This window comes from Pristiophorus japonicus, chromosome 2 (genome assembly GCF_044704955.1).
Source record: "Pristiophorus japonicus isolate sPriJap1 chromosome 2, sPriJap1.hap1, whole genome shotgun sequence".
Classification (NCBI taxonomy): Eukaryota; Metazoa; Chordata; class Chondrichthyes; family Pristiophoridae; genus Pristiophorus; species Pristiophorus japonicus.
Genome location: NC_091978.1, coordinates 175968541 through 175996276, shown reverse-complemented (window position 1 = coordinate 175996276; position 27736 = coordinate 175968541). Strand labels below are relative to the sequence as shown.

The 27736-nt window shown below is 43.6% G+C and overlaps 1 protein-coding gene across 6 annotated transcripts in view; it reads left to right on the top strand.

Annotated features, from left to right (window-relative positions):
* The window catches only part of LOC139242618 (kelch-like protein 5), a 258999-nt gene that overhangs the window by 76117 nt on the left and 155146 nt on the right, over nt 1-27736 (top strand). For all 6 annotated transcript variants that reach the window (XM_070870459.1, XM_070870440.1, XM_070870445.1 and 3 more), the window contains one exon: nt 16548-16634. The gene's annotated coding sequence lies outside the window, so the exon portion shown is untranslated. The remainder of the gene's footprint in view (nt 1-16547; nt 16635-27736) is intronic.

Here is a 27736-nt window from a genome sequence, read left to right as displayed (position 1 = left end):
TAAAGGATCCCCTTGGAATGAGTGATCATAGCATGGTTGAATTTCAAATTCAGATGGAGCGTGAGAAAGTTGGATCTCAAACTAGCATACTACGCTTAAATAAAGGACACTATGAAGGTATGAGGGCAGAGTTGGCTAAAGTGGACTGGGAAAATAGATTAAAGTGTAGGATGGTTGATGAACAGTGGTGTACATTTAAGGAGATGTTTCACAACTCTCAGAAAAATATATTCCAGTGAGGAGAAAAGGGTTTAAAAGAAAAGATAGCCATCTATGGTTAACTAAAGAAATAAAGGACGGTATCCAATTAAAAACAAGAGCATACAAAGTGGCCAAAACTAGTGGGAGGACAAAAGATTGGGAAGCTTTTAAAAGCTAGCAAAGAATGACTAAAAAAATGATTAAGAAAGGGAAGATAGACTATGAAAGTAAACTAGCACAAAATATAAAAACAGATAGCAAGAGTTTCTACAGGTATACAAAAAGGAAAAGAGTGGCTAAAGTAAATGTTGGTCCCTTGGAGGACGAGACCGGGGAATTAGTGATGGGGAACATGGAGATGGCAGAAACTCTGAACAAATATTTTGTATCAGTCTTTACGGTAGGGGACACTAAAAATATCTCAACAGTGGATAATCAAGGGGCTATAGGGGGGGGAGGAACTTAACACAATCACAATCACTAAGGAGGTGGTACTCAGTAAGATAATGGGACTAAAGGCGGATAAATCCCCTGGACCTGATGGCTTGCATCCTAGGATCTTAAGAGAAGTAGTGGCAGGGATAGTGGATGCATTGGTTGTAATTTACCAAAATTCCCTTAATTCTGGGGAGGTCCCAGCAGATTGGAAAACTGCAAATGTAACGCCCCTATTTAAAAAAAGGAGGCAGACAAAAAGCAAGAAAATATCAACCAGTTAGACTAACATCTGTAGTTGGGAAAATGTTGGAGTCCATTATTAAAGAAGCTGTAGCAGGACATTTGGAAAAGCATAATTCAGTTAGGCAGAGTCAGCATGGATTTATGAAGGGGATGTCATGTTTGACAAATTTGCTGGAATTCTTTGAGGATGTAACGAACAGGGTGGATAAAGGGGAACCAGTGGATGTGGTGTATTTGGAATTCCAGAAGACATTTGACAAGGTGCCACATAAAAGGTTACTGCACAAGGTAAAGGTTCACGGGATTGGGGGTAATATATTAGCATGGATAGAGGATTGGCTAACTAACAGAAAACAGAGAGTCGGGATAAATGGTTCATTCTTGGGTTGGCAATTAGTAACTAGTGGGGTGCCGCAGGGATCAGTGCTGGGACCCCAACTATTTACAATCTATATTAACGACTTGGAAGAAAGGACCGAGTGTAATGTAGCTAAGTTTGCTGACGATACAAAGATGGGAGGAAAAGCAATGTGTGAGGAAGACACCAAAAAATCTGCGAAAGGACATAGACCGGCTAAGTGAGTGGGCAAAAATTTGGCAGATGGAGTATAATGTTGGAAAGTGTGAGGTCATGAACTTGGGCAGAAAAAAAATCAAAGAGTAATTTATTATTTAAATGGAGAAAAATTGCAAAATGCTGAAGTACAGCGGGACCTGGGGGTACTTGTGCATGAAACACAAAAGGTTAGTATGCAGGTACAGCAAGTGATCAGGAAGGCCAATGGAATCTTGGCCTTTATTGCAAAGGGGATGGAGTATAAAAGCAGGGAAGTCTTGCTATAGTTATACAGGGTATTGGTGAGGCCACACCTGGAATACTGCGTGCAGTTTTGGTTTATTTACGAAAGGATATACTTGCTTTGGAGGCAGTTCAGAGAAGATTCACGAGGTTGATTCTGGAGATGAGGGGGTTGACTTATGAGGAAAGGTTGAGTAGGTTGGGTCTCTACTCATTGGAATTCAGAAGAATGAGAGGTGATCTTAGCGAAATGTATAAGATTATGAGGGGGTTTGACAAGGTGGATGCAGAGAAGATGTTTCCACTGATGGGGGAGACTAGAACTAGGGGGCATAATAGAATAAGGGGCCGCCCATTTAAAACAGAGATGAGGAGGAATTTCTTCTCTCATTGTAAATCTATCGAATTTGCTGCCTCAGAGAGCTGTGGAAGCCGGGACATTGAATAAATTTAAGACAGAGATAGACAGTTTCTTAACCAATAAGGGATTAAGGGCTTATGGGGAGCGGGCAGGGAAGTGGACCTGAGTCCATGATTGGATCAGCCATGATTGTATTAAATGGCGGAGCAGGCTTGAGGGGCCGTATGGCCTACTCCTGCTCCTATTTCTTATGTTCTACTTGCATGAGCCTGCAGATAAATGTTGGAGCACCCGACCCCCTTGTTTGTTCACTGAAGTGGACATGATGCTTGCTACTTCCTATAGGCCAGCATTGCAACTTGCCAACAGCAGGTGGAGTCAATTTTCACGCCAATGGATGTGTCAGTTGTAATTTCAATGTAATTCTATGTATCTCCAAGAAACATATTTAGTCCGCGCAGACTTTCAAACTGTGGTGCAGAACTGATCTTTTGACAGACAACATTACAGTGGTCCATTGTATCAACAACCAAGGTGCAACCCATTCACTTTTCTGTGCCAGCAATCATTGAAGTCATAGTATTGGTAAGAAAAAAAATGTACAATAATATTACACCGTATGTTATCAAAGGTCTTGAAACACTTCACACAGTGAATTACTTTGTTTGAATGCAGTTGGCAACGTGGATGGTACAGGAAACATGAATTATCCCTTTCAATACAACATATTAGCCGATTTTCACAAACGTTTATGAATTCACCCTCACGAATAGGATATTCACTGATAAATGATTTATAATACAGGATAATCTATTGCTGAATTTATCTGCTTCTGCAGAAAATCATCAGCTCCCTTACTGATGAATCAGCTTGGCAACTGGACAGCCTGGATAAGAGTTTCCATTAGGTTGGGCTTTTCCAGGGCAATTCACCTGAAATCGGCCAAACCAGCACAAAAGAGTGAGGAATTACAAGCACAGGTTGCGTCCAGTGCAAAGCAAGTTTCCGTGATCTTTTGCGCTGATTTAAAAAACATCACGCTGAAAGCCAGCCCGACCCACAAAACTGGCCACGCCCCCAGATCGAATTAATTACCAAGGCGCGTTTCCGCTAATTTGCGAGCCCGTTTGTAAACTTTCGAGGAGGCTCTTAAAATTAAGCTTTTTTTATGTGCGCTGGCACTAATAGGCACCTTTTTAAAGCTTTTAGATATTAAACAATATTTAATTTACTAAAAAACTGACTACTGTACACCAGTGTAACTAGTAAATGGTTCTGCATCATTTTTTAAAGTAATTTTCAGTTACTCAGGCGGTGGACTAGACACTGATTAAAAAAATTTTATTTTTTATGATAAACTGTTTCAGCTGTATTAATAAAACATCACCAGGTTATCACTCTTAAATACATCAAGGAATATTTTTCAATGTAAAAAAAACAATTACGTTATAAAACACTGCCCAATTGCTCTGATTCATGGAAGATTTTACGTTTTGTGCGGAAACTTGAACTATAAAATCAATTTGGGCCTACATTACTGATTGCGCCCAAACGCGCAAACTCTAGGCCAGGGACCTTTTACATGGAAATGGATTCCTTTAACAACTTTCATTCATTTCCTTTAATTCCCACAATGTTCCAGAAGATACAAGGGCATGGAGTTACAAACATGCTTTCTCAATCATATCTTCTAACCCATTCACGACCACTTGGCATCCATTTCTCCTTTGTGCAATACCATGGAATGTTTTCTACATTAAAGACACTATATAAATGAAAATTGTTGCTGTTATTGTCATTCTAACATTCACATGAGGATCTTGCTTGCTGATCTCCGTTCAGTTTAGGGAAGAATTCCTGTTTCATGTGCTGTGTCAAGCCCACCATCGTGACCTGGAGGGTCTCCATTTGAAGGCCTTGCTATTGAAGGGGGCAAAGGTTTCTGGGCTAGGGGAAAATTAATTCAGTTGTGGATGTTTTTCTCTGGCTTCAAGAGGGCCCTTGACTAATAAAGCCTATGGTTTTAAATAGAGGAAATGTGAATTATGGTGCAAGCAGACGCACTTTTGACCAGTCTTATTCTGTTCGTCTAGTGTGGCCCACACAAAGACATTTCATCACCACAACGGAGGGGAAATTGAAAGGCAAATAATTGTCTTGCATTCCCCACTGACTGATACCACAATGGCTTTGGAATGGTCTGGGAGTTGGGTCACCTGATTGCCCTGTGAATGGAGAACCATACATGGGCTAGTAGGAAGAAAGGACAAAAATATATTTTTTAAATAACATTTATATGTTATAAAGCATCCTTCAGCATTAAACTCATTGTTATTCTCACCATGCTGTGTAAATTAAAATATACACATGCAAAATTATGTTGGTAGATTATGAGTGTAAATAACCTCTAAATTGAGAGGGCCCTGAGCCAGGGGTGTTTCCCACCATGGGCTGACTCCTTGCTTTTTTATAACTCTCTGCTGTTTATGGCGTTGTTCTGTCTCATCTGTATTAAATGTTTTTGTGAGGTGGATGACCGTTGTAGAATGGATTTTAAACTTGGAAAGAGAGGGGAAAGTAGATGGCCAAAGTTATCCACTGCTGTCAGGGCTTCTGCTTGTTCTAGAAACTCTAGATGTAGTGAGACCTTTTTATTAGGCACATTTTCTTTATTTACATGCGTAACCTGTTAAATTTGTTTTACTATCTTGAAATAATGCTTTGTCATGAAAATGGTTCCTTAGAAAAAAAATTGTTCGCTCAGGACTTAATTAACTACCACAGCAAATTTGTAACCTTTTATGTTCTTAATCTTGCTGTAGATCCAGAATATAACTTTTAATAAACCTAGATTACTTAATTAGAGAACCATTGTACTGCATGATTGAATATTGGTGTGCTAGGTTATTGTATAATTTAAATATGTATGGCTCAATACTCATGCACTGCCTACAAAGTTGTTTTATTTAAAATATTTATAAGTTTATTTTTTGTGACTCGGGAATATTGATCGATTGTAGACTGGCCTTTCAGGAGGACTATCCATTAACTGTGATTGCCCAAAGATATTTTGATCTTTTTGTAAATTTTTGTAAATTCAATTATTTCCTTAAAATAAATTCCAGAATCTTCCCCCCTTATTTTTCACACTTGCTAGTAGTAAAATGGATAGCACTGTTTCATTCGGTTCGTTTCTCTGGCTGCCAGCATGAATGATTTGAACATAGATGGTCCATGCCAGTTTGATCAGATTTGGTTTCCCCTGCCACCTCTCCTCTTTAAAAATATAGTGTACATTACATCTGCACCACTTTCTATTCAATGGCTTGTCTGACAACTCTAAAGCACTTGCGGTAGTGTGGTAGCTGAGCTCCAGGAGAACTGCTCAAACTACCTGTTCCAGGGCTGAATCAGTCTTGTCTATGTTTGTATGTGCAATATATATTTAAATATATGATTCATTTGGTATTAATTTGAATATTAAATAAAATAATGCAGTACAGATCAGATTTAACTGCCTTGATTGGAAATGTTGTAACTGCACAGTGTGGAATTTGTTGAAGCTTATTTTAATCTTTGAATGTAATTGTATCTCTTGAAGGAATTCACGTAGCAATTGTCTGTCACACAATCCAACACTTATTTTTCATCTGAGATGTCATTATTTATTTCTCAGAAATTTTAATTTGTGTCCAATATATGAAAATGCTAACAATAACGACTCAAAGGAAATTAAATATTTCCTCTGGTAGTTCAGTGGTTAATATATTTGAGTAAAATTCCTATTTTAATGCCGTCCTTAACTCATTTAAAATAGTTAGTTGTTAAGCATTGTGTTACCAGAGGAAATTAAACCCATAGAGGTTTTGTAGCTTAAAAGTTATTTTTCTATTGCTGACTTCGTAAACTGATTTCTAGCGCGTTTCTCATCCCATTCCTTTAGGTTCTCTTTGCAATCTTGTTAAAAGAAATTAATCTGTAAATTATGAAATTCAATGTTTATAAACACACTACATCAAGGTTACATCCTATTTCAATTTTATATCAATTGATAAGTTAAATTGATGCATTTTATATTTTTCTTTCATCTAGTTTCTGATTTTTTTTTACCCCTATTTATAATTGGAAGAACATTGAACGTTGTTCTGTAATGTGCATTTCCTCTTTTTAGTAAGATTAAAACTGCAAATTTCCAGCTGTAATGGCTAGTTTGAAGCAAAAATTGGCACTTGCCGCTAAAATCTACACAGAGTCTGTATCTGAGCTGGTGCCTGCGAATGTCAAATTGAGTGACTGTGTCTCTTTTTCTTCAGCAATCTTCAGCTGGCTGGACAACTTGAAGGCCTTGGGTACCTGAAAGGAAAAAGGCAAAAGGATAGGTTAGGGTTGTGGTGAGGGGCGTGGCGGGTGGAAAAAGCAAGATATGCATGCTTACACCATCTGTATTTTGCAAGTGAGAAGAGATTGTGGGATGAGGGGAAATTTGGATGTGAGAAGGAGGATTAAGTATGAGCATACCGTCATCTTGAATGTTTTCACTGTTGCTGCTCACCATCATCATCATCATCATAGGCAGTTCCTCAAAATCGAGGAAGACTTGCTTCCACTCTAAAAGTGAGTTCTTAGGTGACTAAACAGTCCAATAAGGGAATTACAGTCTCTGTCACAGGTGGGACAGACAGTCGTTGAAGGAAAGGGTGGGTAGGACTGGTTTGCCACACGCTCCTTCTGCTGCCTGCGCTTGTTTTCTGCATGCTCTCAGTGATGAGACTCGAGGTGCTCAGCGCCCTCCCGGATGCTCTTCCTCAACTTGGGGCAGTCTTTGGCCAGGGTCTCCCAGGTGTCGGTGGGGATGTTGCATTTTATCAAGGAGGCTTTGAGGGTGTCCTTGAAACGTTTCCTCTGCCCACCTGGGGCTCGCTTGCCGTGTAGGAGTTCCGAGTAGAGCGTTTGCTTTTAGCGTCTTGTCAGGCATGCGAACATTATGGCCCGCCCAACAGCTGGTCAAGTGTGGTCAGTGCTTCGATGCTGGGGATGTTGGCCTGTTTGAGGACGCTAACGTTGGTGCGTCTGTCCTCCCAGGGGATTTGCAGGATCTTGCGGAGTCATCATTGGTGGTATTTCTCCAGCGATTTGAGGTGTCTGCTGTGTATGGTCCACGTCTCTGAGCCAGACAGGAGGACGGGTATCACTACAGTCCTGTAGACCATGAGCTTGGTGCCAGATTTGAGGGCCTGATCTTCGAACACATTCTTCCTCAGGTGGCTGAAGGCTGTGCTGGCGCACTGGAGGCAGTGTTGAACCTCATCGTCGATGTTTGCCCTTGCTGATAATAGGCTCCCGAGGTATGGAAAATGGTCCACCTTGTCCAGCGCCGTGCTGTTGATCTTGATGACTGGGGGGGCAGTGCTGTGTGGCGGGGTCAGGTTGGTGGAGGACCTTTGTCTTACGAATGTTTAATGTAAGGGCCATGCTTTCGTATGCCTCAGTGAAGATGTTGACTATGACTTAGAGTTCAGTCTCTGAATGTGCGCAGACACCAGCGTCGTCCATGTACTGTAGTTCAACGACAGAGGTTGGGACAGTCTTGGATCCGGCCTGGAGATGACGAAGGTTGAACAGGTTCCCACTGGTTCTGTAGTTTAGTTCCACTCCAGCAGGGAGCTTGTTGAGTGTGAGGTGGAGCATGGCAGCAAGGAAGATTGAGAAGAGGGTTGGTGCGATGAGGCAGTCCTGCTTGGTCCGGATGTGGATTGGGTCTGTGATGGATCCGTTAGTCAGGATCACGGCTTGCATGTCGTCGAGGAGCAGGCGAAGGATGGTGACAAATTTTTGGGGACATCCAAAACGGAGGAGGACGCTCCATAGTCCCTCGCAGTTGACAGTGTCAAAGGCCTTTGTAAGATCAAAGAAACCATGTACAAGGGTTGAGGCTGTTTCTTGCATTTTTCTTGCAGCCGTTGTGCCGTAAAGATCATGTCCGTTGTACCCCGTTGTGGACGGAATCCACACTGTGACTCCGGGAGGAGCTCCTCAGCCACAGGGATGGAGGAGGATTCTAGCGACGACTTTCCCAGTGGTTGATAACAGAGATTCCTCTGTAGTTGCTGCAGTTGGACTTGTCCCCTTTTTTTAAAGATGGTCACGATTACTGCATCTCTGAGATCTCCTGGCATGCTCTCCTCCTTCCAGATGAGAGAGATGAGGTCATGCATTCATGCCAATAATGCATCTCCACCATACTTTAGTGCCTCAGCGGGGATTCCATCCGCTCCTGTTGCCTTGTTGTTCTAGAGCTGGCGGACGGTCTTTTCTACCTCCATGCAGGGCTGGGGTTTTGCTGAGTTGGTGGCGGGTAGCATGCTGCGGGATGGAGTCGAGGACGCGCGAGTCAAAGGCAGAGTCTCGGTTAAGGAGATCTTCGAAGTGCTCCTTCCAGTGGGTCCTAACCGCCTCGGTGTCCTTGATGAGTGTTTCCCCGTTCTTGGCCAGCAGTGGGGTGGGACCTTGGGTGCTTGGGCTGTCGGTGGCCTTGACTGCGATGAAGAATCCTCGCACATCATGGCTGTCGGCCAGCTGCTGAATCTCCTGTGATTTCTCCATCCACCACCTGTTCTTTAGGTCCCGGGTTTTTTGTTGGACTTCGGCCTTAAGCCGTCTGTAATGCTGCTTTGCTGCTCCCAAGTTGGGTTGTTGTTTAAGGCTCAGAAATGCCCTGTGCTTGTGATTTATTAGCTCTTGCATCTCCTGGTCATTCTCATCAAACCAGTCCTGCTGTTTCCTGGTTGAGTGACCGAGTGTCTCTTCGCAGGCACTGGTTATGGTGGCCTGGAGGGCAGACCAAGCGCTGTGGGCATTCTGCGTCTCAGGGTCGTCAGGTTAGCAGTGAAACGTTGGCTGTATAGAGCTCTCTTAGCTGGCTCTTGATTTTTTTGCGGCACTGCTTCTGCTACCGTCGCCGCTTTGGGGCTATGTTGATGTCAATGACGCATCGAATTAGGCGGTGGTCCATCCAGTAGCCATCAGCTCCTGTCATGGCGCAAGTGATGCGCACATCCTTGCGTTCCCTGGCTCGAATGATGACATAGTCGAGCAGGTGCCAGTGTTTGGAGCAAGGGTGTTGCCACGATGCCTTGTACTTGTCCCGCTGGCAGAACAAGGTGTTAGTGATGACAAGGTCATGTTCCAGGCATTTTGTCAGGAGCAGGCTACTCTTCAGTCCTCAGTGACAGCCCCTCGATATCTGCAGCAATGTCTCCTCCATGGGGTGAGGACATGTAGCCTTGCCCATCCCCGCCGTTTCGCTGCTGTTCTCTCCTGTTAATAGCCATCTTGGCCTCCAAGAGAAAGGGAAGCATGTCAGTGAGCGTGGTGCAATGTGTTTGGGTGATGTGCCTGTCGTGGTTGAATAGCTGAATGTGTGTGCATGGTGTGAGATGCACATGTAAGACTTGCAGAAGTGATGAGTGTGTAAGGGTGAAGTGGTTAGGAATGTGAGGTGTGCCTTGTGTTTGGTAGAGATTGTTGATAGGTAGGTGATGAGGGTATGGTGCATTGGGCAGTGTGTGAGGCTAGCGGTGTAGTTGGTAGGAGATGGCTTTTTGAAGATGCATTCACTGACCTTGACCACTTCTCTGATATCATTAAACTTCTTTTAGCGCTGGAGCCACATCCTGGGGTCTATACTGCTGGCAGTGACCGCCTCAGCAGACTGATCTCACATCTTTCCTGCACTGTTTCTGGTCACCTGTTGGGTAGAGGACCTCTCTTCGCGTGTTCACCCCCTGCACAAAGGCTCCGAGTGCTGCGTATGAGAACCTCGGTGCCCTTTCCCTGGCTTGTTGAGCCATTTTGATTTCTGCTGAAGCAGTTTTACAATTTTTGATAATGACAAAGCAGCTCACCTTTCAGAGGTGCAAACTGCCTTTAAGATACGCAGGCTAACTTTAAATAAAGTTAGCTTCGCGCGAACTTCGGCCTCCTGCTGAACGCACAGCCAGACATCAGCTCGCTCAGCGCTGGGCTGTGCGCTGCTATAATTATAATTAACTGGTAGCACAAAGTTTACATGCTGCCTGCACTCCTTTCAATGATTCCTGTGCCCGTTTTCGGGCCTTATCGAATTTTCCCAACCTAACATTGCTTTTCACATGGCTGCCAACTTCAAGTTTAAAATCACTTGGAGTTTAGACTGAAAAATTAGCATTCCCAATCACTTTAGCCTTGGGGGCAAAAAAGTAATTTTCCAGAATCTTTATTGCATTTCTGTTGTTTTATAACTTCAAAAGAAAATGAAATATGTTTTATTTTAGGCGAAAATCTGCTTCAGCTGTAGCACGTACTATAAAGTGTATCTCTAAAGCAACTTTTCAGAAACATAACTTCCTTGGAATACAATTTTCACCAGTCTTTTTATTCATTATAATAGATAAATATTTTTGATTTTGTTTAATTTGAGTGTGTTGAGAGCCTTCTATAGCTATGTTTCAAAAATTCTAGCAATGATTTTGTGCCTCGGTGGTAACCTGGCATGGAGTTGGTGGGGCAAATATTTTGTGCCTTTCATTTGTCCCATTGCTGATCCTGGCAAATTTTTCAAGGTCAGACTAATTAGAGTAATTTTGGCAGGCTCCCGGCAGGATTCCCATGTGTATTGGCAAGGTTGTCTCAGGGAGGGAGATAAATTAATCTATAGGACTTCAGGACCTACATCAGCGAAGCATGGCTGGCTGCCTTCGGGGCAGCTGAAGACATTTTATTTTTAAATTTCCCGACCAATGGGATTTAAATTTTAATCCCTCACCAACCACAGAAGCACTATATTGCCAGGAATGCACTGGTGTTTCTAGCATTAGCGATGCTATGGTATTAATGACAGGAAATGCATCGTATACTGTTTTCCTATGATTAATATGTTAACCCTCCTCTTGCAGTAAAGCTTTTTGGGGATCTAGAGCAGCATCAAATCTAATGTCTGATAACTAATGAGAATGCATACATCATAAACTTTTAAATTATATGTATATGCAACTGGTAAAAATATTGGCCTTAATTTCTTCAGCCTTCACACATTACAGGAATTTTCATCACCCCTTGAGTTGTTTGCATGTGATCTAAGAAAGGAATGTGCTTAATAAACTTAATGGTTTTCTGATTTCAGGCTTTCTTGTGTTATCTGCCACGAGCAGTTACTAATGCATTTACATATAATAGTGTGGAAATAAATGACTAAACATACACGTGCTAAAACCTGAACATTTTCATAGGTCATTCACAAATTGCACTTGTCACACTAAACTTTCTCAATTTGTGAACTTTGCAGAGCGTAGATTAGTTACAACTTATAACAGTTGGTAAATTATCAGTTATTTGACACAAGGAGACATATTGCCAAATTAATTAAAGAAATCAACAAAAATACATTGACTTAAAGTCAGGTCTAGTAAATCATGCATGTTGTCAATTAATTATTTCTCCCCTCCAATTTTCATCATGCTGGAGTAAGGTCACAGCTGGAGTACTGTGTGCAGTTTTGGGCTTCACACTATAGGCAGGATGTTGGGCGGTAGAGGGTACAGTACAGATTCATTAAACTTGCCTGGTATAAAGGCAATATAAATACGATGAAAGATTTGAAAATTTGGGGCTGTTTTCATTTGGACAGTGATTATGGATGATTTGAGATAAGTGTTTTAAAATTATGAAGGGATGGGACAAGATAGATTGAAACAACAACTTGTACTTATATAGCACCTTTAACGTAGTAAAATGTCCCAAAGTACTTCACAGGAGTGTTATAAAACAAAGCTTGAGACCGAGCCACATAAGGAGCTATTAGGGCAGATGATCAAAAGCTTGGTCAAAAGGATAGGTTTAAACGAATGTCTTAAAGGAGAAAAGAGGCAGAGAGGTTTAGGGTGGAATTCCAGAGCTTTAGAACCTTGGCAACTGAAGACATGGCCACTAAAGGTGGAGTGATTAAAATCGGGATGCTCAAGACATCAGAATTAAAGGAGCGCAGAGATCTTGGAGGGTTATGGGCTGGAGGAGATTACCATTTGAAAACAAGGATGAGAATTTTAAAATCGATGCATTGCTTAATCGGGATCCAATGTAGGTCAGCGAGCACAGGGATGATGGGTGAATGGGACTTGGTGCGAGTTAGGACATGGGCAGCAGAGTTTTGGATGACCTCAGGTTTACGGAGGGTGGAATGTGGGAGGCCAGCTAAAAATGCATTGGAATAACAGACTGTTTCCAGTGGTAGGGGGACCTGGAACAAAGGAATATGGATATAAGTTTAAATTGAAGGTTTCGGACCGAGAGCAGGAGAAACTTTTTTTTTACTCAGGATTGTGAGGCTGTAATATATACTACCAGAGTAAGTGATTGAAGTAGCGACCATGTCAGCATTTAAGAATAGGCTAGTTAGGTGGTTCAAGAAAAGGGGAATAAAGGGATTTGGGAACAGGGCAGGCACTTGGGATTAGAGCTGCTGCTTGTGTGGAAGATTGGTGGGGTTAAGTGGCCTGTTTCTGTGTCGTAATTTCTATGCAACCAATCCCCAAGATCCTTGGATCCAATGTTACATTTAAAAAAAAATTAAATTGCAGTCATGGACATTAAGGAATATGTTATTTTTTTGAACATTTCACCCTTGAGCATAATGTTAAATATAATTAAATACCTTATAACCAGCATGTGTTGTACTTTGTGTCTATTTATTGAGTACTATGTGAGCTGCAAAATTGTGTTGGACGAGGCTGATTATAATTTTGAAGAAGCACTCCAGCTAATAGGCAGCTTTGTTCAAAGGATCTGATTTGGATTTTCCTTATGAAAACTAGCTACAGGGTATTAGCTATCGGTTAGAGACTTTCAGATGCTATTATGCATTATGAGCACTTTTCCTTATAAAAGGGTATAAATTGATTTAAAATAGGAGAACTAGGTGCAGTCTCTAGTTGCACATATCCTGAGTGGAATGACAAATTAAAGGCCACTATAGTGTATCACTACATTTATGATTATACAGCTTCTTACTACATTTAAGTATTGTTGCCTAGGCTTTCTGTCACACTCCTACTGTTTGGCAGTAGATCTGGGATGGGCAGAGGCAGAAAGCTATGTTGGAATGTGCTTTGCTGCATGCCCATCTCCCCCATTTTCTGGAAGTGGATCATGTTGGGGAATGTGGGTAGGCTGATGTTAATTTGGTGAAGATGAGTGAAACACGGCCTCTGTGGAGTTTTGCCCATGCTGGACATGTTTGCACTCCTCTGCCCCTGTACCCAGCATTCAAAAATCAACAGAGGAAACCTCGTGGCTTCAAAAGAAGAGGGTCTTGTACGAATATGCTCGGAGGAAAGTCTTGTACGAATATGCGCAGAGGAAAGTCGTGTGCAGGTCCCATTGGCAAACGCAAACATTTCGAGAAGATTATCTTTTTCAAGCAGCTCAGCAGCTGCCCTTGCTCCTGCTACTGCAAGTTCCCTTTCTACCACAGATGCCCCCAATCGGAAAACCTGAGCTGTTCTTGTTATAGTTACTGAAACATCCTCTCTATTAGAGAATTTAAGATGCAATCCTACAGCCCTGAATCTGTAGCGTTTTCTTTGTCAGATTTGTAGTTTCTATTTCCCTTGAAGTAATCTTGTGTTTCAGACACTTTCAACTGCTAGAAGTTCAATTTCAGATCCATTTGGTTTTTGGTGCATAGATTATTGGAAAGAGAAGATGACCTAGATTTGAATCAATGGTAATTTCAAAGAAACATCCTGAAAGAAGATTTATAATCAAGGATAAATGATACCATATCTTATTTCAAAGATGACAACAAGTATCCCAGAGCATAGAATCATAGGGCTCAATTTTCCCGAAACCCGTTTTCTGGCGTATTGCCAGAGTTACGCCGGGTTTTCTAGGCCAGAAATCTGGCATAAATATTTTTTTAAACTTTCCCCGATCTATAAATCGAATTCGGAGCTGCGCAGCGTGTCCAGTCGCCTCATGGGGTAGAGCCTGCTGTCTGCACCGAAAAATGAAGTTGCATGTGCGGGACAAACAACTTACGTTTTTGACGTCGCTCCAATGGACGCGGATGCTCAATACAGCTCAGATTTGGTAATCAGCCATTTTTAAAAAGCCAGTCCCGCTCCCTGCCCCTAGCCCAGGCCGAAGGGCTTGCCGATCTGCTCTGCCTCTCCTCTCCCCCCCCCCCCCACCCCACCCAGTCCCCGACCCTGGCCCCGAGTGCACTCCCGGTCTGCCCCTAGCCCAGGCCGAATGGCCGCCTCCGATTTCCTTATCTATGCCGATTTCTTTATCTCTTTGTAGGAGCCTGATTTCAATATGTTAATGAAGTATCTCGCCTCTCAATGATGGGACACTTGCAAACCACCAAACCCGCTTCTGTAAAAACAGCATTCGTGGGTTGGGAATCTGTTATCCACTTTTAGTTTGTAATCGTCCAATCCTCCTCTCTCCGCCCCCAACACCCATCGCGGGGGGGGGGGGTTAATATCGAGTAACTGATTATCTCTGTGTTTACGTAATCTCCAATCTCGCAAATTTTCTTCCCCCCAATCCCACCGCAAGGGCGTTGACTCCTATTGTTCTCCCAGTGCTCTCCAGTACCTCTCCCAAGTGACCATTATTTTCGTGTAATCTTAAGAATGAGTGCCAACAGTCTATTCACCTTTCGGAGAGTATCTGAGCCAAGCCATATCCATCCCACCTGAAGTGTATGTAAACACAGTTCTAGAACCCTTGCCAATTTCTGCTCCCTAACCTATGTAGACAATGGCCAATTATAATGGCCTTACCACTACTCCTGCTATCAGCTCACTCAGCACAGCCAGGGATTGAAACTAGGACTTTCCTGATCTGTATGGTTTAGTTACTAACTGGATTAACTTGCTTTTATTAAGCAAATACTTATGAACTTGACTTTTTTTCCTACTAATGTTCCAGTATTTTACATACTGTCACATATTTTGTAAAGCCATTGGAACATTTATTTCTACTTGCTTGTGGATGAATATATTGATCTACTGGGCTTGTTGGCATTGCAGCACATAGCTTTGGAGCAATGCCTGTTGGGCAATGCAGGGTCAGGGCAGGTTGCTTAGACGTAATTCTGTGAGTTCAGCTCCTTCTTTAAGGAATTGATAGATAAAGGATAAGTACATTTGATGGGAATCTGTTCCATATATCTGCTGCTGTTTTAAGGGGGTGGGAAAAGGAGCTTTCTAATTTTCTTTATCACTTAGATTAAAAAAATACAAAGTCAAACTAAATGGTACAATTTTAAAGGGGTTGTAGGAACATACACAAATCTTTAATGGTGGCAGGACAAGTTGATAAAACTGCTTTTTCTTTTAAAAAACATGGGATCTTTGGTTTAATAAATAGAGGGATAGAGTGCAAAAGCAAGATAGTTATACTCAACCTTCATGAATCACTGATTTGGCCTCAGCTAGAGTATTGTGACACCACACTCTAGGAAGGATGTAAAGGCCATGGAGAAGGCGCAGAGGAAATTTACTAGTATGATGCCAAGGATGAGGGAATTCAGTTATCTGGAGAAGCTGGAATTGTTCTCTTTGGAGCAGAGAAGGTTAAGGGAATATTTGATAGAGATGTTCAAAATTATAATAGGATAAATAAGGAGAAACTGTTTCCAGTGGCAGAAGGGTTGGTAACCAGAGGACACAGATCTTAGATAATTGGCAAAAGAACCAGAAGGAGACGAAGAGCAGTTTTGTTGTGATCTGCATTCTGCATTGTTGTGAATGCATTGCTTGAAAAGAGTGGTGGAAGCAGACTCAATGGTAACTGTTGAAAGGGAATTGTTTAAACACTTGAAATAGAAAAATTGGCAGAGCTATGGGGAAAGAGCAGGAGGTTGGGACTAATTGGATAGCTCTTTCAAAGAACTGACACAGGCACGAATGGCCTCTTTCTGTGCTATAACATTCTCAGTTTCTGTGATTGAGACTTGTCAATTTTCTTCTTTTGTACTCTAGTTCTCTGATCGATTTACGTTAATATCTACTTTATCCACACCATTCAGGTCTCCTAGCAATCTCTTGATAATTAAAAAATAATCATCATAGAAGTCCTCTGCTGTTACCAATTGAATTCCTGTTGCGTTAGATATTGAAAAAATCAGAATATCATTAAGAAATAAAAGTGAAGCAGATAGGTTTGGGCTGATAGCAGATGTTTAAAAGTTACTTAATCATAGGGGACGTTTCTAAAAAGGCGACAGACTATCTTTAGAGGTAGCTAAGATAAATTGGTATATTTCTGTTGTATTTGATGCCTTTTGGTCACTTTAATTCTGGTTGTGGTATGCATATATCTTGCTGTTTTTCAGCTACTTGCTTACTGCAGGACCCTGTCATTGAATAGTGTCCAAGTTATCGTCACTTAAGGTTGTAAATCACTCTAAAGTAATTTTACAATTTTGTGCGATTTCATGTGAAACCTTCTGTTTTTCAGAATGACTGAAGTGATTGATTGTCTTGGTTCTAGATGCATTTTCTCACATTCACCGGTGGGAAATTAAATACCTATACTTCAATGTCGGTAAGTGATCTTAATTTTCTCATTTTTGCACAATTAACAGTATTATTACATATTTTGTAAGGGTAATTGTTTATGATTCCATGTAGAAATGCAGTTTTACTGCAGTGGAAGTATGTGAAAAACAAGCATAGCAAAATCTAATTATTTTTGCACAGTAGAGTAAGTATCTAATTTATCCTTTCTAAAATTTTGAAAAGTTTTGAAATGGTAAACAGTAAATCATAGAATCATGTTGTATCCATTGTTGATGATAAAACAACAGCAACAACTTGCATTTATATAGCATCTTTAACATAGTAAGACGTCTCATAGCACTTCACAGGAGTGTTATCAAAAAAACGTTGACACCGAGCTACATAAGGAGATATTAGAGCAGAGGTAGATTTTAAGGAACGTCTTAAAGGAGGAAAGTGAGCCGGAGAGGTTTAGGGAGGGAATTAAAGAGTTTAGGGTCTCGGCAGCTGGAAGTACGGCCGCCAATGGTGGAGCGATTAAAATCAGGGATACGTAAGAGGCCAGAATTGGAGGAGCGCAGAGATCTCAGATGGTTGTCGGGCTGGAGGAAGTTAGAGAGATAGGGAGGGACAAGGCCATGGAGGGATTTGAAAACAAGGATGAGAATTTTAAAATCGAGCTGTTGCTTAACCAGGAGCCAAAGTAGAATGCGAGCACAGGGGTGATGGGTGAACGGGACTTGATGCAAGTTAGCACACGGGGAGATAGAATCATAGGGGTCAAGTTTCGGGCTGAGTTGCTCCTATTTTTTTGGAGCAATTAGTTTAGAATGGAGTATCTTAGAAATTGCAATTCTCGACATTTAGTTTGCTCCAGTTCGAGTCAGTTAGAACAGTTTCATTTTGGAACAGATTTTTTTTCAAAAGGGGGCGTGTCCGGCCACTTACGCCTGTTTTGCAAGTTTAGGCAGTAAAAACTTACTCCAAACTAGCTTAGAATGGAGTAAGTGTAGATTTTTGTGCGCTCAGAAAAACCTTGCCTACACTTTAGAAACCAGGCGTAGGTTACAAATCAGGCGTAGGGGGAAGGGAAGTAATTAAATTTTACAAGCATTCAACAGTCTCACTTATACAAATAAAGAGCCACCCTGAATTTAAAAAATTATAAATAAAGCAAATAAAAAATATTGAATATTCCTACCTGTGTGAAGCAGCAGCAGCCTTCGAGCTGCGGTGCTTCAGGCAGGCCTTCCTTCCATGTAGGAGACAGGCGCGGCGTCAGTGACTCGAGGCAGCCGAAGACACAGCAAGCAAGCAGTCTTCGAGCTGCGGAGGAGGCTGAGGCCATTCGGCCAGGGGACAGGGGCGGCGTCAGTGGCTCGATGGCAGCTGAAGAGGCAGGAAGCAGCCTTTGAGCTGCGGAGGAGGCTGAGACCATTTGGGGAAGGGACGGGTGGAGTCAGTGGCTCGACGGTAGCCGAAGAGGCAGGAAGCAGCCTTCGAGCTGCGAAGGAGACTGAGTCCATTCGGCCAGGGGACAGGGGAGGGACACAGTTGGGGCCACACACACAGGCAACGCAGCAGCCTCCACAGTTGTGAATTTATTTTTATAGGATGCAGGCCGTTCGGCCAGTGTGCAAAGCACCGGGAGGGAGAGCCAGCCAGTTTAAAAGTTAAATTTGTAATTCAAGTATGGGTGCTGCATTATCAATACCACGGATTATGCAATGGTTCGCCAGCAATTCACTGCATAGGAGAGAATTGATTAGAGCTCACTGCACCAGGAATGTCATAGCCCGTAGGCATGTTTGAGTAGCAGCCAGAAGGGCAGAGCTGTTTACTGGGAGACAAAGGGTACGGCCTGGCCACCTGGCTCATGATGCCCCTACGCGTAACACGGACGGAAGCGGACAGTCAATACAACATGGCTGATGGGCAGGAGACCTTACCCATGTCGGCAATATCAAGCCAGGCGCTCGTACCTGGACATGAGCGAGGCTGATTGTGTCAAAAGGCTGCGTTTCCGCAGAGAAGTTGTCATTGAGATCTGTGATATGCTGAGAGCAGATTTGCAGCCCAGAAGCAGAACGCCAACTGCCTTGTCTGTTGAAGTGAAGGTAACAGCTGCACTTGCCTTCTATGCCTCAGGATCGTTTCAGGCTACAACTGGAGATGTGTGCGCCATCTCTCAACGTGCAATACATGCCCTGCGTTTACCAGGTCACGGCTGCACTGTATGCGCGGAGGAATGACTTCATCAAGTTCCCAATGACCGCACAAGTGATCCATGACAGGGCTGTGGGCTTCTTCAGGATTGCTGGCTTCCCAAAGGTGCATTGATTGTACCCACATCGCCTTGCGAGCACTTGTGGAGGATTCTGAGCAGTACAGGAATAGAAAAGGTTTCCACTCCATCACTGTGCAGCTTGTGTGTGACGACAAGCAGCGCATCATGTCAGTCGATGTGAGATTACCCTGGCAGCACTCATGATGCGTTCATCCTACGCGACAGTGTTATATCTGACATGTTTGAGTAGCAGCCAGAAGGGCAGAGCTGGCTACTGGAAGACAAAGGGTACGGCGTCGCCACCTGGCTCATGATGCCCCTGCGCGTAACATGGACAGAAGCTGACCGTCAATACAACATGGCGCACATTGCGACGCGCAGCATCATTGAGAGGACCATTGGTATATTGAAACAGCGTTTCCGATGCCTGGACCATTCCCGAGGCCACTTGCAATACTCTCCTGAGATTGTCGGTCAGTTCACTGTTGTGTGCTGTGTGCTCCATAACTTAGTCATCATGAGGCAGCAGAGCTGGTAGTGGAACCAGAAGACCCACATGAGGGGCCAGTGCCTGATGATAGTAATTTGGAAGAGCAGGATGAGGATGATGACAACGATCAGGAAAGAATGCAAGTGCCTGATGCCGGAGCACAAGGTCGGAGGAGGGCCGTCCATCGTGCTCCTTTAACGATTGCTCGAGCCCTGCGCCAGCAGCTCATCCGTGAACGCTTCAATTGCTGATGCCTGAGGGCTCTGTGACAACTGTTGCGCATGGACATGTTTATTTTTTTGGAGTTGTTCCTATGTTGTGTTGTGTTAATGGAACATGATTCAGTTTTAATGAAAAAATATTTTATTGAAAAGTTAACATCACTGTAATAAAATATTTGCAGTATCAAACTTTGCTTTTTAATATGACTCTTGAAGATCACTTAAAAACTTGTAAAGTTACAAAAGTTACAAAACAATTTCAATGTGAAAAATATTACACTCTTAAGATCATTTAAACTTCAAGATCACTTTTTAGGTGCAAAATTAAGTAAGTTACAAAATGTGAGAGCATTTACTCTATAAGATCACTTAAAAACCCTAAGATCACTTATAAGTTGTAAAGTTACAAAACTTACAAAACAATTTCAATTTGAAAAACGCTACTACAGCTACATCAAGAACACGAACAAAAGCAGCAAAGAAAGGCTGCAACCACCTCTCATCCACATCTCAGTGAATGTTCATGACTTCATGGGGGTGTCATTTGATTGGCAGGGCTGTGTGCCCTTATTGCAGCAGCTACCTCCATGAGGGCTTGTGCTGTCGCTTTCATGCCCTCCCTGACGGCCTGTGCCATCACTTGCATTCCCTCGGACATTCCCTCCCTAATTTCCCGTGTCATTACTGCTATTTCTCCCGTCAGGACCGTCACCTCTTCACCCACTACTGACGCCACCGATGAGTGATCGGGTAAGCTCATTGGTCTCCGTACTCAATGCCACAACCTGAGTCGCATCTGTTGCACGCTGCATCTCAGGAGAGCGTGTCTCCAATCTCCTTCTCCTCTGCCTGGGTCTGCCTTGTGGCACCACTACACTGAGAGGCGCGGGCTAGGACGGTGGGACGCTCGGTGTTCCAGACAGCAGTACTAGAGTAGGAGGCGCGGGCTGGGACGGTGGGGCGCTTGGTGTACCAGACGGCAGTACTAGAGTGGGAGGCGCGGGCTGGGACGGTGGGGCGCTTGGTGTACCAGACGGCAGTACTAGAGTGGGAGGCGCGGGCTGGGATGGTACGGCCCTGGGTCTTGCATCCGGCACCACTCGAGTGCGAGCCGTGAGCTGGGATGGTGTGTGAATGGGTGTAAACTGCTCCATTATAGCACCAGCACCACTGGGACACGCAACGTCGGAATCAAAAGCATGGAAGATGGAACCAGAACCTATGCGAGTGGGAGGCGCAGGCTCAGACGGTGGGGCACTGGCTGTAAACTGCTGGATTACACCAGCAGCACCACTGGGACCCGCAACATCGGAATCAAAACCATGGAAGGTGGAACCAGAACCTATGCAAGGGGTTGAAACTCTGATGCCCCTTAATGTGGGCTCATAAACATTAATTTGGAAGGTCTCCCCTGTAGACATTTCAGTCATCGCCGCGAGCATCCAGTCTGGATCGTCCGCATCTGGTTCTACTGGGGTTCTTGTTCTGGATCTTCAGGATCTTCAGGGTTGGCATCATCATCATCATCATGTTCTGCAAAATATATCAGAACAGTCAAATATTTAACAGCAAAGGAGGGGGCATGAGTACTCTCACACATAGCAGGCCAGGCAACAGGTTGATTTGAAGGGCCACGATGCATTTTCAGGACTTACCCTCTTCCTCGCGTGCGGGCCCAGCTTGTGCTGTACTGATTGCTTTACTCCATGTCTGACTCATCATAGCAACTACCCTCTGTTCCAAGGGTGTCAGTGGATGCAGATTGGGCATGCCTCCTCCTGTTCGAGTTGCTTCCCTTTTGTTGTGGACCAATTTCTTCTGCAAAGAGTAAAATATAACTTTTTACAGAGTGCGTCTTTCTGCAGGGTGGGACATAAGTTACAATTACGACTACATTAAAAAATTAAAATATTACTAACTACTTGACCAGGGTCGTGCCATTTCTTTTTACACTGGCTTCAAGATCTCCTGGTATGCACCACTGTGCAGTAATCTTCTGCAACTTGGCTCCAGCGTTTCTTCATTTCTTTAGGTGGCACTTTTATGCGACCTCTGTTGCTGGTATCCAGCACCTGCTATCTTTGCTCAATGACGTTTACTAATATCTCCAGTTCCTCATGCAAGAAATTCTTTGTTCTTGGTGGACGTTGTTCCATTGCTGTATTGAATTGACACTCTTATTTTTCAAAACACACAGTCCTTATTTTGCATGCACCTATGCAGCACTTGTTCTGGAAGTTTAGCAGCAAAAAGCAGCACTCACTAATTTCAGCACGTGCTTTCTGCTACAGTGCTGCTAAAAGCACTCCCTCAGGCACAAAAAAATCACCAAGATTCAATCCCAAGCCTTTCCAGAGGTCCACAAAACAATTCAGTACTTTTCTTCAAGTTCCTTTAAAAATGGCTGAGTGCCAATGTTTGTGACCTACTGCGTGTGCGCACGCGTTCCAACGCGCACGCGCAGGGCTGCCGGCACGACGTCCTCAGATCTAAGTTAGCCCCGCCCCCTTGCACTTCCAGAATCAGCGTGACTCTATGGCTCCGCCCCCCCCCCCCCCCCCCGCTGATCTCTGCGCGTCGCGCCGAGCTCCGAGGGACCTGCAGGGAGGCCGAGAATTCCTGTGTAAGTTTTTGTCGTGCTTTTGGGCGCGAAAAACAGGCGTCGACGGCGCGGCCCGAAACTTGACCCCATAGAATTGTAGAAGTTTACAGCACGGAAGGAGGCCATTTTGGCCCATCATGTCCATGCCAGCCAACAAGAAGCTATCCAGCCTAATCCCACTTTCCAGCTCTAGGTCCATAACCTTGCAGATTACGGCACTTCAGGTACTTTTTAAATGTGCTGAAGGTTTTTGCCTCTACCACACTTTCACGCAGTGAGTTCCGGATCCCCACAACCTTCTGTGTGAAGAAATTTCCCCTCAAGTCCCCTCTAAACCTTCTACCAACTACTTTTAAATTTATGCCCCCTGGTTGTTGATGCCTCTGCTAAGGGAAATAGGCCCTTTCTAACCACTATATCTAGGCCCCTCATAATTTTATACACCTCAATGAGGTCTCCCCTCAGCCTCCTCTGTTCCATTGAAAACGAATCCAGCCTATCCTCATAGCTTAGATTCTCCACTCCCAGCAACATCCTCGTAAATCTCCTCTGTACTCTCTCCAGTGCAATCACGTCCTTCCTGTAATGCGGTGACCAGAACTGCATGCAGTACTCCAGCTGTGGCCTAACCAGTGTTTTATACAGTTCAAGCATAAACCCACCTGCTCGTATATTCTATGCCTCGGCTAATAAAGGCAAGCATTCCGTTTGCCGCCTTAACCACCTTATCTACCTGGCCGCCTACTTTCAGGGATCTGTTGGCATGCACTCCAAGGTACCTTTGTTCCTCTACACTTCTCAGTATCCTACCATTTAATGTGTATTCCCTTTCTTTGTTAGCCCTCCCAAAATGCATTACATAAGAACATAAGAAATAGAAGCAGGAGTAGGCCATACGGCCCCTCAAGCCTGCTCCGCCATTTAATACAATCATGGCTGATCCGATCATGGACTCGGATCCACTTCCCTGCCCACTCCCCATAACTCCTTAATCCCTTATCGGTTAAGAAACTGTCTATCTCTGTCTTAAACTTATTCAATGACCTGGCTTCCACAGCTCTCTAAGGCAGCGAATTCCACAAATTTACAACCCTCTGAGAGAAGAAATTCCTCCTCGTCTCAGTTTTAAATGGGCGGCCCCTTATTCTAAGATTATGCCCTCTAGTTAGAAACGTAGAAACATAGAAAATAGGTGCAGGAGTAGGCCATTCGGCCCTTCAAGCCTGCACCGCCATTCAATGAGTTCATGGCTGAACATGCAACTTCAGTACCCCATTCCTGATTTCTCGCCATACCCCTTGATCCCCCTAGTAGTAAGGACTACATCTAACTCCTTTTTGAATATATTTAGTGAATTGGCCTCAACAACTTTCTGTGGTAGAGAATTCCACAGGTTCACCACTCTCTGGGTGAAGAAGTTTCTCCTCATCTCGGTCCTAAATGACTTACCCCTTATCCTTAGACTGTGTCCCCTGGTTCTGAACTTCCCCAACATTGGGAACATTCTTCCTGCATCTAACCTGTCTAAACCCGTCAGAATTTTAAACGTTTCTATGAGATCCCCTCTCATTCTTCTGAACTCCAGTGAATACAAGCCCAGTTGATCCAGTCTTTCTTGATATGTCAGTCCCGCCATCCCGGGAATCAGTCTGGTGCACCTTCGCTGCACTCCCTCAATAGCAAGAACGCCCTTCCTCATGTTAGCAGACCAAAACTGTGCACAATACTCCAGGTATGGCCTCACCAAGGCCCTGCACAACTGTAGTAACACCTCCCTGCCCCTGTACTCAAATCCCCTCGCTATGAAGGCCAACATGCCATTTGCTTTCTTAACCGCCTGCTGCACCTGCATGCCAACCTTCAATGACTGATGTACCATGACACCCAGGTCTCGTTGCACCTCCCTTTTTCCTAATCTGTCACCGTTCAGATAATAGTCTGTCTCTCTGTTTTTACCACCAAAGTGGATAACCTCACATTTATCCACATTATACTTCATCTGCCATGCATTTGCCCACTCGCCTAACCTATCTCGTCTCCCCTATCAGTGGAAACATCCTATCTGCATCCACCTCATAATCTTATACGTTTCGATAAGATCACTTCTCATTCTTCTGAATTCCAATGAGTAGAGGCCCAACCTCCTCAACCTTTCCTCATAAGTCAACCCCCTCATCTCAGGAATCATCCTAGTGAACCTTCTTTGAACTGCCTCCAAAGCAGGTATATTCTTTCTTAAATATGGAAACCAAAACTGTACACAGTATTCCAGGTGTGGCCTCACCAATATCCTGTATAACTGTAGCAAGACTCCCTTGCTTTTATACTCCATCCCTTTTGCAATAAAGGCCAAGATTCCATTAGCCTTCCTGATCACTTGCTGTACCTTCATACTAACCTTTTGTATTTCATGCACAAGTACCCCCAGGTCCCATTGTGCAGCAGCACTTTGCAATTTTTCTCCAATAACTTGCTCTTTGATTTTTCTTCTGCCAAAGTGCATGACCTCACACTTTCCAACATTATACTCCATCTGCCAAAATTTTGGCCACTCACTTAGCCTGTCTATGTCCTTTTGCATATTTTTTGTGTCCTCCTCACATATTGCTTTTCCTCCCATCTTTGTATCGTCAGAAAACTTGACTACGTTACACTCAGTCCTTTTTTCCAAATCGTTAATATAGATTGTAAGTAGTTGGGGCCCCAGCACTGATCCCTGCGGCACCCCACTGGTTACTGGTTGCCAACCAGAGAATGAACCATTTATCCGTACTCTGTATTCTGTTCTTTAGCCAATCCTCTATTCATGCTAATATATTATCCCCAACCCCGTGAACTTTTATCTTGTGCAGTAACCTTTTATGTGACACCTTGTCAAATGCCTTCTGAAAGTCCAAATACACCACATCCACTGGTTCCCCTTTATCCACCCTGTTCGTTACATCCTCAAATAATTCTAGCAAATTTGTCAAACATGACTTCGTCTTTATAAATCCATGCTGACTCTGCCTGACCAAATTATGCTTTTCCAAATGTTCTGCTACTGCTTCTTTAATAATGGACTCCAACATTTCCCAACCACAGATGTTAGGCTAACTGGTCTATATTTTCCTGCTTTTTGTCTGCCTCACACTTCTCTGGATTAAATTCCATTTTCCACTGTTGTGTCCACCTGACTAGTTGATTGATATCTTCCTGCAGTCCACAGCTTTCTTCTTCATTATCAACCGCTCAGCTGATTTTAGTATTATCTGCAAACTTCTTAATCATACCCCTTTTTTTCAAGCCTAGATCATTGATGTAAATCACAGAAAGCAAAGACTGAGATTTTGGAACAAAATAATGGAAGGAAATTGTTAGACCCCAGGCAACTGCCTCTACCATTGGCTTCCATCAACTACCAGAGATCCAACCAACAGGAAATTCAAAATTCACCACATTGTCATATGCCCCACACCCCAGATTTTCCCTCATTTGAGTTTACTGCTGACTCTGATATGGGCATCAGAGTTTTGGATGAGCTTAGGTTTATGGAGGGTAGAAAATGGGAGGCCGGCGAGGTGTACATTGGAGTGTTCAAGTCGAGAGAAAATAAATGCATGAATGAGGGTTTCAGCAAAAGCTAAGCTGAGGCAGGGGCAGAGTTGGGCGATGTTATAGAGGTGCAAATAGGTGGTCTTAGTGATGGTGTGGATATGTGGTTGGAAGGTCATCTCGGGGTCAAATATGACACCAAGGTTGATAACAGTCTGGCTCAGCCTCAGACAGTTGCCATAAGGAGACATAGACTCAGGATTAGAAACATAGAAAATAGGTGCAGGAGTAGGCCATTCGGCCCTTTGAGCCTGCACCACCATTCAATAAGATCATGGCTGATCATTCACCTCAGTACACCTTTCCTGCTTTCTCTCCATACCCTTGATCCCCTTAGCCGTAAGGGCCATATCTAACTCCCTCTTGAACATATCCAATGAACTGGCATCAACAACTCTCTGCGGCAGGGAATACCACAGGTTAACAACTCTCTGAGTGAAGTTTCTCCTCATCTCAGTCCTAAATGGCTTACCCCTTATCCTTAGACTATGTCCCCTGGTTTTGGACTTCCCCAACATCGGGAACATTCTTCCTGCAGCGAACCAGTCCAGTCTCGTCAGAATTTTATATGTTTCTATGAGATCCCCTCTCATCCTTCTAAACTCCAGTGAATAAAAGCCCAGTCGATCCGGTCTCTCCCCATCCCAGGAATCATTCTGATGAACCTTCGCTGTTCTTCCTCAGATTAGGAGACCAAAACTGAACACAATATTCCAGGTGAGGCCTCACCAAGGCCCTGTACAACTGCAGTGAGACCTCCCTGCTCTTATACTCAAATCCTCTAGCTATGAAGGCCAACATACCATTTGCCTTCTTCACCGCCTGCTGTACCTGCATGCCAGCAATGACTGATGTGCCATGACACCCAGGTCTCGTTGCACCTCCCCGTTTCCTAATCTGCTGCCATTCAGATAATATTCTGCCTTTGTGTTTTTGCCCCCAAAGTGGATAACCTCACATTTATCCACATTATACTGCATCTGCCATCCCATTCGCCTAACCTGTCCAAGTCACTCTGCAGCCTCTTAGCGTCCTCCTCACAGCTCACACCACCACCCAGTTTAATGTCATCTGCAAACTTGGAGATATTACATTCATTTCCTTCATCCAAATCATTAATGTATATTGTAAATAGCTGGAGTCCCAGCACTGCGCCCTGCGGCACCCCACTAGTCACTACCTGCCATCCCGACTCTCTGCTTCCTGTCTGCCAACCAGTTCTCTAACCACGTCAGTACATTACCCCCAATACCATGTGCTTTCATTTTGCACACCAATCTCTTGTCAAAAGCCTTTTGAAAGTCCAAATACACCACATCCACTGGGTTCCCCCTTGTCCACTCTACTAGTTACATCCTCAAAAAATTCCAGAAGATTTGTCAAGCATGATTTCCCTTTCATAAATCCATGCTGACTTGGGCCGATCCTGTCACTGCTTTCCAAATGTGCTGTTATTTCATCTTTAATAATTGATTCCAACATTTTCCCCACTATTGATGTCAGGCTAACCAGTCTATAATTACTCGTTTTCTCCCTCCTTTCTTTCTTAAAAAATGGTGTTACATTAGCTACCCTCCAGTCCATAGGAACTGATCCAGAGTCGATATACTGTTGGAAAATGATCACCAATGCATCCACTATTTCTAGGGCCACTTGCCTAAGTACTCTGGGATGCAGACTATCAGGCCCCGGGTATTTATCGGCCTTCAATCCCATCAATTTCCCTAACACAATTTCCCACCTAATAAGGGTATCCTTCAGTTCCTCCTCCTCACTAGACACTCGGCCCCCTAGTTCTTCCGGAAGATTATTTGTGTCTTCCTTTGTGAAGACAGAACCAAAGTAATTGTTCAACTTGTCTGCCATTTCTTTGTTCCCCATTATAAATTCAGCTAAATCTGACTGCAAGGGACCTATGTTTGTCTTCACTAATCTTTTTCTCTTCACATATCTT